The 10,951-nt window shown below is 45.4% G+C and overlaps 1 long non-coding RNA gene across 1 annotated transcript; it reads right to left on the bottom strand.

The window, feature by feature from the left end:
• Positions 1-1,128: 1,128 nt before the first annotated feature.
• On the bottom strand, positions 1,129-10,371 carry LOC141147804 (uncharacterized). The gene is made up of 2 exons (XR_012245150.1): positions 10,098-10,371; positions 1,129-1,320 (listed from the first exon to the last, which is right to left on the bottom strand). It is a non-coding gene; the product is annotated as an uncharacterized lncRNA (long non-coding RNA).
• Between the last annotated feature and the right edge of the window lie 580 nt (positions 10,372-10,951).

The following is a 10,951-nucleotide window of genomic DNA, read 5'->3' on the forward strand; positions in this document are numbered from 1 at the left end:
CTCTGCAAAGGTCAGACCCAACCCCTTCTAAGTCAGACCTAGTACTCCCAAATCAAAAGGGAACATGTCCATTGCTGATTAGAGACTCTGATATAAAGGGCCCTTTTTTTAAGTTTTTTCTGTTATGGAGTGACAACTCCCTATCTCTGTTTACCAATTGTTCTGCTGCATTGTCACCCTATCACATGCCCCTCTGGTGAAGACTAAATGTATTCCCACACTCACTGTGCAAGTTTTTTCTGCTGTTGTCACCTTTGGGAAGCCCACCATGAGCAAAGACATACAGTCCATGTTGGAGTGAGTGACTGTGTACCTAAGGCCGAAAGTGGTTTATGACAGGCGGCAGGAGATCAGCAGCACTGAGATACAAAAAAGATAAAAAGATGGTGAAAACAGGCTTCTGCAAGAGAAAAAAAAACTATGATACACAGTGCTTCAGAAAATAAATGGTCTTTTAGTTTGGATTTTAAATTAACTGTATATCAAGTTATGACTAAGCATAAACCCTTGCCCTGGATGAGCACATTCCTTGCAGTTTATTTATACATGTCATTCATCCAAACTCACTTATATTCCCCCAGCTCTCCTTCAAGGTTCATGTCGTTTACCTGCCTATTGCATGACAACCTGATGTGCAACACTGATAGCTTCTCACCAGTTTATGAATGTTGTGTGTAGGTTTATTAACCCAATCCCACGCAGAAGAAAGTAAAGGTTGGAGATGAGTGACATCGACTTACTAAAATAAACACTGGACTTGGGTTGGTAGAACTGCAAAAATTGAATATCTAAAAAATATACCTGATCCACCAAGCAGCTTCAGTCCCAGAAGTGTTCTAACCAAGGGGTCATTCACACCCTCATGGAACCAGGGCAGTATTTAGACTAGACATGTGCACTGCCGAAAAATTTGTTAATTTACGTTTCATTCGTTTTTTTTTTTTTTTTTTTTTTTTGCTTTTTGGGTCATTTGTTATGATCACAATTCGTAAATTCGAAAATTCGTAAATTCGTGATTTCGTAAATTCGAAAATAAGAAAGAAAATCCGAAAATTCGAAAGAATTCTAAAGAATAACTAACTAATAATAATATGGAAAGGACTTACAGATAATAATGGAAACCATATATTTAAAAAAGTATATAATTTTAATGAGGGTAAAGTTAAAACAAAACAGGGCCAATTTGTTCACAAATAATCAGCATTTCATGATGAAGGTGGTCATATGGTAAATGTTCAGCTTAAACAGAGGTTTCATACTCGACATGTTTCGCCTAATAGCTTCATCAGGGGGATATACGAATCAGGGAAATGCGTAAAACTGTACAAAAATACAAAAAAGAATGAAATAAGTACAAGATATGCAAGACATATATGTATCATTAAGTATAAAGTTATACATCTCTTGCTAATTTCCACCCCTGAAGAAGGAGAACCTACCGTGCCAAACTTCCCGGAAGTGACCACTGCCTTGGTTATACGAAACAACGAATGCCGCATCTAACCAAATGGAACAGAATGAATTAATAATAAATAATACAAAAGTTTTTATTGTTATTTATTATTATTAATTCATTATGTCCCAGTCGTTTAGATACGGCATTCGTTATTTCAGATAATTGGTAACTTCGGATACATTTATATTCATTACATTCATTAACAGACAGATTTGAAAGGAAATTCCAATTCCTATAATATTATTTCAGATTTTAGGGTTTTCAGATTTTAATATATATAAATTAATGAATTTACGAATTTTCAAATTTACGAATTTACGATTTTCCTAATTTACGAATATTTGGAAAAATTAGTTAAATGGGTTTTTCGTTAATTCGGATGTTTCCGAATCAACTAATTTGTCAAAATTCGTTAAACGAATTTGGAACAAAACAAATTGCACATGTCTAAATTAGACATGCTTTATATCAGGCAACCTGGGTCTGGGGAGGCACACAATGTCTTTTGCACTAGCATCTGTTATCATTGGCTGTAATTGACCGATCAGCAGGCTGTTAGGTACAAAGCTTGGTCTACCCACCTACTTGCTTGGTGTGGTACTGGTAGCTGAGTGGGGGACACTCACCCACACACCTACAGCGGCACCCTGGGTATCCTGGGTTAATATCTGATATCTAATCGTGGCTTTAATTCTCTCCTACTTACTGCAAAAAAAAATTGGGCTTTAAAGTGGTTGTAAAGGCACAAGGTTTATATTTATTATAAACCTTGTGCAGATGTGCGAGTCCCCAGAGAGCCAAGGCTCTCGTGTACATCACTGGATGAAGAGGGGGCTCAGGTAAGTAGGTAAAAATACACCAGTAAGTAGAAATGTCCAAATTGGGCCCAATTAGCCATTTTCCCTTCCTGGTGTCATGTGACTCGTTAGTGTTACAAGGTCTAAGATGTGAATGGGGAGCAGGTTTGTTAAATTTGGTGTTATCGCTCTCACTCTCTCATACTGGTGACTGGAAGTTCAACATGGAACCTCATGGGAAAGAACTCACTGAGAATCTGAAAAAAAGAATTGTTGCTCTACATAAAGATGACCTAGGCTATTAGAAGATTGCCAAGACCCTGAAACTGAGGTGCAGTATGGTGGCCAAGACCATACAGCAGTTTAACAGGACAGGTTCCACACAGAACAGGCCTCGCCGTGGTCGACCAAGGAAGTTGAGTGCACATGCTCAGCGTCATATTCAGAGGTTGTCTTTGGGAAAATCGACGTATGAGTGCTGCCAGCATTGCTGCAGAGGTTGAAGGGGTGGGGGGGTCAGCCTGTCAGTGCTCAGACTATATGCCACACACTGCATCAAATTGGTCTACATGGCTTTCGTCCCAGAAGGAAGCCTCTTCTAAAGATGATGCACAAGAAAGCCTGCAAACAATTTGCTGAAGACAAGCAGACTAAAGACATGGATTACTGGAACCAGGTCCTGTGGTCTGATGTGACCAAGATAAACTTATTTGGTTCAGATGGTGTCAAGCGTGTGTGGCGGCAAGCAGGTGAGGAGTAAGAAGTGTGTCTTGCCTACAGTCAAGCATGGTGGTGGGAGTGTCATGGTCTGGGGCTGTATGAGTGCTGTCGGCACTGGGGAGCTACAGTTTATTAAGGGAACCATGAATGCCAACATGTACTGTGACATACTGAAGCAGAGTGTGATCCCCTCCCTTTGGAAACATGATAACAACCCCAGACACACCTCCAAGATGACCACTGCCTTGCTAAAGAAGCTGAGGCTAAAGGTGATGGACTGGCCAAGCATGTCTCCAGACCTAAACCCTATTGAGCTACTGTAGGGCATCCTCAAACTGAAAGTGTAGGAGCGCAAGGTCTTTAACATCCACCAGCTTTGTGATGTTGTCATGGAGGAGTGGAAGAGGGCTCCAGTGGCAATCTGTGATGCTCTGGTGAATGCCATACCCAAGAGGTTTAAGGCAGTGCTGGAAAATAATGGTGGCCACACAAAATATTAACACTTTGGGCCTTATTTGGACATTTTCACTTAGGGGTGTACTCACTTTTGTTGCCAGCGGTTTAGATATTAATGACTGTGTGTTGAGTTATTTTGAGGGGACAGCACATTTACACTGTTATACAAGCTGTACACTCACTACTTTACATTGTAGCAAAGTGTCATTTCTTCAGTGTTGTCACATGAAAAGGTAGAATAAAATATTTACAAAAATGTGTGGGGTGTACTCACTTTTGTGAGATACTGTATATATACTGTATATACAGCGGGTAAAATAAGTATTGAACAAGTCATAATTTTTCTAGGTAAATATATTTCTAAAGGTGCTATTGAATTTTCACCACATGTTGGTAACAACCCATGCAATCCATACATACAAAGAAACCAAAACAAATAAGTTCAGAAATTAAGTTATGTGTAACAAAATGGAATGACACATGGAAATGCATTGAACACGCTAACTGAAATTTATTTAATACTTTGTACAAAATCTTTTGTTGGTAATAATAGCTTCAAGAGGAAGGCCTCTCGTACAGCCCCAGTTCAAGGACCACTGAGGTTACAACAGCAGCCATGAGAGCACGGTGAGGTAGAAGTGCCTGCGGTGTTCTCCGTTAGCACGTAGATAGGAGAAGCAGGTAACAGCAGTAGCAGTGGATGTTGGTTGGCTGCAAATGCAGGCACGTTGTGGATGCAGGTGTACTGCGGATGCAGAGTTGATGCAGGTGCCTGATACTGTGGATATAGATAAGTGAGGGCTGGTGGGGTTGAGAAGACTGCTGCCGAGTCAGACAAGCCGGGTTATACACAGGAAGGCAGATACATCAAAGACATCAGGCAAAGAATAGTTAAAGTTCAGGCAGAGGTTTGGCTGCAGAAGATCAAGCAGATGTAGCAGAATCGAAGTCAGGACAAGCCAGGGTCAGGTTTGGAGATATTTAGGATGGTCAGGAAAGCCATGTCAACAAGATCAAGGACAGGCACCGGATACAGGATACAGAGGGAGACTGCAGATCAGATAGCAAGTCCCTAGCAAAACTGTCATCCTTCTATATGCCATTTGGCGCCAATGTTAAAGGGGTGCTCGCAGCCCGCGCGCATACGCATAGGCATTCACATTGCGCAAATCCTTGTGCGCATGTGCTGGCCAGCATCTCCCTGACAATGGGCCTCTTCTATGAACTCTGATCTTTAGTTCTTTCTGTAGATTTTCTTTGCCAGTACCGTATGCTGAAAAACAGGCCCACACTATGATGTTCCCAACTTCAAACTTCACTGTTGGTGTGGGGGTGTGTTTGGGGTGATGTGCAGTGCCATTTGACCTCCAAAGATGGTGTGTATTATGACATCCAAAGAGTTCAATTTTGGTCTCATCTAACACTATATTCTCCCAGTATTTCATAGGCTTATCTAAATGTTGTGCAGCAAACTTTAAACGGGCTTCAACATGCTTTTTCTTCAGCAATGGAGTCTTGCGTGGTGAGCGTACACCCAGGCCATGGAGGTTGAGTGCATTATTTATTGTTTTCTTTGAAACAATTGTACCTGCTAATTCCTGGTCTTTCTGAAGCTCTCCGCAAGTGGTCCTTGGCTCTTGGCCAACTCCACTGATAATTCTTTTCACTCCTCTGTCAGAAATCTTGCGAGTAGCACCTGGTCGTGGCCGGTTTATGGTGAAATTATGTTCTTTCCACTTCCAGATTATGACCCCAACAGTGATCACTGGAACATTCAGAAGTTTAGAAATCCTTCTGTAACCAATGCCATCAGTATGTTTTTCAAAGGTTGCAAAGGTCTTGAGAGAGCTCTTTGCTTTTACCCATCATAAGATGTTTCTTGTGTGACACCTTGGTAATGAGACACCTTTTTATAGGCCATCAGTTGAGACTGAACCAGAATTTGCACTGAAAAGGGGCAGGATTACTTTATAATTACTGATAGATTTCAGCTGGTGTCTTGGCTTTCCATGTCTTTTTACACCCTCCTCTCTTCATGTGTTAAATACTTTTTCCATGTGTCATTACATTTTATTACACATAACTTAATTTCTGAACTTATTTGTTTTGGCTTCTTTGTATGTATGGAATGCATGGGCTGGTACCGATATGTGGTGACAATTTCATGTCAATAGCACCTTTACAACTGTATTTACCTAGAAAAATGGGACATGCTCAATACTTATTTTAACCGCTATATATATATATATATATATATATATATATATATATATATATATATATATATATATATATATATAGTAAAACCTAAAACCTTAGATTGTGAGCATAATTAGTTCCAGCAGAAATATGCTTGTAATCCAAAGCACTCGTACATCAAAGCGAATTTCCCCATAAGAAATAATGGAAACTCAGATGATTTGTTCCACAACCTTTTATTCATAAGGCCACTTTTACACTGGGGCGGGGAGCATTAGTGTTAAAGTGCCACTAGTTTTAGAGGTGCTTTACTGCTGTTGGCCCTTTTTGGCCGAATAAAGGGTTAAAAGCTCCCGCAAAGTGACGCTGCCGAAGCGCTTTGCAGACGCTTTGGCAGCGCTGCACATTGATTGATTGATTAGGAGCGGCGTTTACACCGCTGCCGCGCCGCCCCAAAGATGCTGAAAGCACTCGGGCTTTCACACTAGGGAGGCTTGAGAGGCGCGTTACACGCGCTATTTTCGCATTAAAAGCGCCCCAGTGTAAAAGGTGTCTTAGTCCTTCAGTTTATAGTCCATATAAAAAAATTATAGCAATGTGACCAGGTTGTGTAACCATAAAATGTCCATCCACAAATGGTAGCCTCCACAAGGGGATTAGAAGAAAAATCCAGCAGGAGCTCCAGAGTATAAAAGAGAAGAGAGGCGCCTCTAAGTGTAGCAATATGGTTACATTTAATGAAGGCACAACATTTTGCAACTCACATGGTTGATGATTAAAACAGGCACATCTAAGTATGCAGGCATCCGGGGTAAAGCTGTCCACATAGACCATCCTCTGCACCGCCGACTCTCACCGCTGTCAGTCTGCAATCGTGACTAGGAAGAGTACCTTGCAGTAGAGCGATCTGAAAGTGAGGCTTGGAGTGCAGAGTGGAAGTGATGACATTGATGGCGGTGCGGGGGTCTATGTGGACAGCTTTACCCCGGATGCCTGCATACTTACATGTGCCTGTTTTAATCATCAACCATGTGACTTGCTAAATGTTGTACCTTCATTAAATGTAACCATATTGCTACACTTAGAGGTGCCTCTCTTCTCTTTTATACTCTGTTGTGACGTGATGCTATTTGCAGGGCCGGATTTGCCATAAGGCCACCGAGGCCAGGCCTCGGGGCGGCAGCGGTGCAGGGGCGGCGCCGCTCCTGCGGCGACTTCGCGGCCGCCCCCCCTTTCAGGCTGCCCGTTAAATTTGATTAAGGGCACCGGTGCCCTTAGAAAAGATGGCCGCGAGCCGCCCACTACTGCGCATGCGCAGTTCTGAAGCGGCTGGGCTCGGGAAAGCTCGTACGCGCTCGGCCGGGCGGCGCATGCGCAGTAGCGTGATTGCGCCGCCCGGCGCCATTTTTGAAAAGATTAACAAGTAATGTCAGCAGTGCGGCGGCGGGGGGAGAGAGATGACATCTCTCATTGCCAGCTGTTCCGCCCTCCTTCATCTGGTGGCAGACAGGCAGCGTAGCAAGTGACATCCCCATCTGGTGGCAGTGTGGCAAGTGAGGTCTCCATCTGGTGGCAGCGTGGCAAGTGACATCCCCATCTGGTGGCAGCGTGGCAAGTGACATCCCCATCTGGTGGCAGTGTGGCAAGTGACATCCCCATCTGGTGGCAGCGTGGCAAGTGACATCTCCATCTGGTGGCAACGTGGCAAGTGACATCTCCATCTGGTGGCAGCCAGGCAGTGTGGCAAGTGACATCTCCATCTTTGGCAGCGTGGCAAGTGACATCTCCATCTGGTGGCAGGCAGAGTGGCAAGTGACATCTCCATCTGGTGGCAGGCAGAGTGGCAAGTGACATCTCCATCTGGTGGCAGCGTGGCAAGTGACATTCCCATCTGGTGGCAGCCAGGCAGTGTGGCAAGTGACATCTCCATCTGGTGGCAGGCAGAGTGGCAAGTGACATCTCCATCTGGTGGCAGCGTGGCAAGTGACATCTCCATCTGGTGGCAGGCAGAGTGGCAAGTGACATCTCCATCTGGTGGCAGGCAGAGTGGCAAGTGACATCTCCATCTGGTGGCAGCGTGGCAAGTGACATCCCCATCTGGTGGCAGCCAGGCAGTGTGGCAAGTGACATCTCCATCTGGTGGCAGCGTGGCAAGTGACATCTCCATCTGGCGGCAGGCAGAGTGGCAAGTGACATCTCCATCTGGTGGCAGCGTGGCAAGTGACATCCCCATCTGGTGGCAGCCAGGCAGTGTGGCAAGTGACATCTCCATCTGGTGGCAGGCAGAGTGGCAAGTGACATCTCCATCTGGTGGCAGCGTGGCAAGTGACATCCCCATCTGGTGGCAGCCAGGCAGTGTGGCAAGTGACATCTCCATCTGGTGGCAGCGTGGCAAGTGACATCTCCATCTGGCGGCAGCGTGGCAAGTGACATCCCCATCTGGTGGCAGCATGGCAAGTGACATCTCCATCTGGTGGCAGGCAGAGTGGCAAGTGACATCTCCATCTGGTGGCAGGCAGAGTGGCAAGTGACATCTCCATCTGGTGGCAGCGTGGCAAGTGACATCCCATCTGGTGGCAGCCAGGCAGTGTGGCAAGTGACATCTCCATCTGGTGGCAGCGTGGCAAGTGACATCTCCATCTGGCGGCAGCGTGGCAAGTGACATCCCCATCTGGTGGCAGCGTGGCAAGTGACATCTCCATCTGGTGGCAGCGTGGCAAGTGACATCTCCATCTGGTGGCAGGCAGAGTGGCAAGTGACATCTCCATCTGGTGGCAGGCAGAGTGGCAAGTGACATCTCCATCTGGTGGCAGCGTGGCAAGTGACATCCCCATCTGGTGGCAGCCAGGCAGTGTAGCAAGTGACATCTCCATCTGGTGGCAGCGTGGCAAGTGACATCTCCATCTGGCGGCAGCGTGTCAAGTGACATCCCCATCTGGTGGCAGCGTGGCAAGTGACATCCCCATCTGGTGGCAGCCAGGCAGTGTGGCAAGTGACATCCCCATCTGGTGGCAGCGTGGCAAGTGACATCCCCATCTGGTGGCAGCCAGGCAGCGTGGCAAGTGACATCCCCATCTGGTGGCAGCCAGGCAGTGTGGCAAGTGACATCCCCATCTGGTGGCAGGCAGAGTGGCAAGTGACATCACCATCTGGTGGCAGCGTGGCAAGTGACATCCCCATGTGGTGGCAGCCAGGCAGTGTGGCAAGTGACATCCCCATGTGGTGGCAGTGTGGCAAGTGACATCCCCATCTGGTGGCAGTGTGGCAAGTGACATCCCCATCTGGTGGCAGCATGGCAAGTGACATCCCCATCTGGTGGCAGCCAGGCAGTGTGGCAAGTGACATCTCCATCTGGTGGCAGCGTGGCAAGTGACATCTCCATCTGGTGGCAGCATGGCAAGTGACATCTCCATCTGGTGGCAGCCAGGCAGTGTGGCAAGTGACATCTCCATCTGGTGGCAAGTGACATCCCCATCTGGTGGCAGCCAGGCAGTGTGGCAAGTGACATCTCCATCTGGTGGCAGCATGGCAAGTGACATCCCCATCTGGTGGCAGACAGGCAGTGTGGCAAGTGACATCCCCATCTGGTGGCAGCGTGGCAAGTGACATCTCTATCTGGTGGCAGCCAGGCAGTGTGGCAAGTGACATCCCCATCTGGTGGCAGCCAGGCAGTGTGGCAAGTGACATCTCCATCTGGTGGCAGCGTGGCAAGTGACATCTCCATCTGGTGGCAGTGTGGCAAGTGACATCCCCATGTAACGGCATCATGGCAAGTGACATCTCCATCTGGTGGCAGGCATAGTGTCAAGTGACAAGCGATGGTGGCAGGTGACACGCTCAGGGCTCCCAATGATTCTGCATTATGGTGAGTTGAACTATTTCATTTTACATTACAATGTAATGATAGAAGTAATGTGTTTCAATCATCCTGACACCATAACAACCATGGTGCCGGGGATGATTGAGGCACTAACACCAGCAATTGCGCTGAAAAATTGCCAGCGAAAAATCCTTACCCCACGCGCGCTTACCCTTAAGTATTTTTAGTCTGTACAATTAAAGCCAGTTGTTTTCAGTGTTCTCATGTGTGGAGATATGTTTTTAATTGATCTATTGTAGCAGTCATCGATAAAGGACGAGAATGGTGGTGTGTGTGTGTGTGGGGGGCGGCATTGAAGGACCCGGCCTTGGGGCGGCAAAGGGAGTAAATCCGGGCCTGGCTATTTGTATATCAAGACATCACTCGTTTATCAAGTGAAAAATTATATATATATCACTCTCAGACAAAGTTACTCTCAATCCAAGGTTTTACTGTGTGTGTGTATGTATGTGTGTATATATATATATATATATATATATACACACTGAAAAGAGGTTGTGAGCAGAAGCTATTGGTGATCAAAAATCAATCTGAAACTCACCAGTAAACAAACATCCCTTGTTCAATCTCTGGTGATGGGAATACTCACCTTGAGTATATCACAATTACTGATCTTGCAAAAAGCTTCAGGGCAGACGTAGAGCAGAAAAACAGTTCACAGTTACTTTTTCCCGAGAGCGCTGTCACTCACAAAGTATATAAGATTGCTCTCCCCCCTCATCCGGCACATAGTTGTGTGACAAGTGAACAATGCTCTGTGTACACATGTGATATGTGTTAAGTGTCAGGGAGCCGAGGTGTAGGCTTACTCACAAAAGAAAACATGCAGAACCCAAGCCAACCTGTTGTGTGACTCTACTTGCTCACGTCAGCAAAAGGATCCTGTAATATGGCGTGAATTCATTTCCCGTCATTTTTAATATTCATTGCAAAGTGCTGGGCCAGATTGTGACATTGGATGTTACCCAAGAATGAGAAAAACTGAAGTCCCCCCCCCCATGAAATGTGCTAGCTGGTAACAATTTGGTGGAGTCGACTTTGTATGTTTCTTTTTTTTTTTTTAATTCTTTTTATTAAGATTATGAGGTAACTGTTACACAACAAAGCCTATTGGGCATATGCAGGCTTAGAAACAAAAAACAAGTTGACAAAAAAAAAAAAAAGAAAACATAGAAAAAACAAGTGTTTAGTAACCAAGGTCTAAGATGATCAATTCAAGGTAGCTGGAGTGTACTAAGTAAACATCGAAGGACAGTCTCCCAGTGTACAGGAGCAAACCAAAAAGACAGAGCATCCTATGGAGGCGACCAGACAGTATCTCTGGATTCCGACCAAATATCCCATACCTTAGAGATTTTTTTTTTGACATCCCCTAGATTCATAAGTAAATTTATACAATGGGACCATTTTGTTGACAACAGTCTTCCAACCATCTAAGGTAGG

This window comes from Aquarana catesbeiana, linkage group LG06 (genome assembly GCF_042186555.1).
Source record: "Aquarana catesbeiana isolate 2022-GZ linkage group LG06, ASM4218655v1, whole genome shotgun sequence".
NCBI lineage: Eukaryota > Metazoa > Chordata > Amphibia > Anura > Ranidae > Aquarana > Aquarana catesbeiana.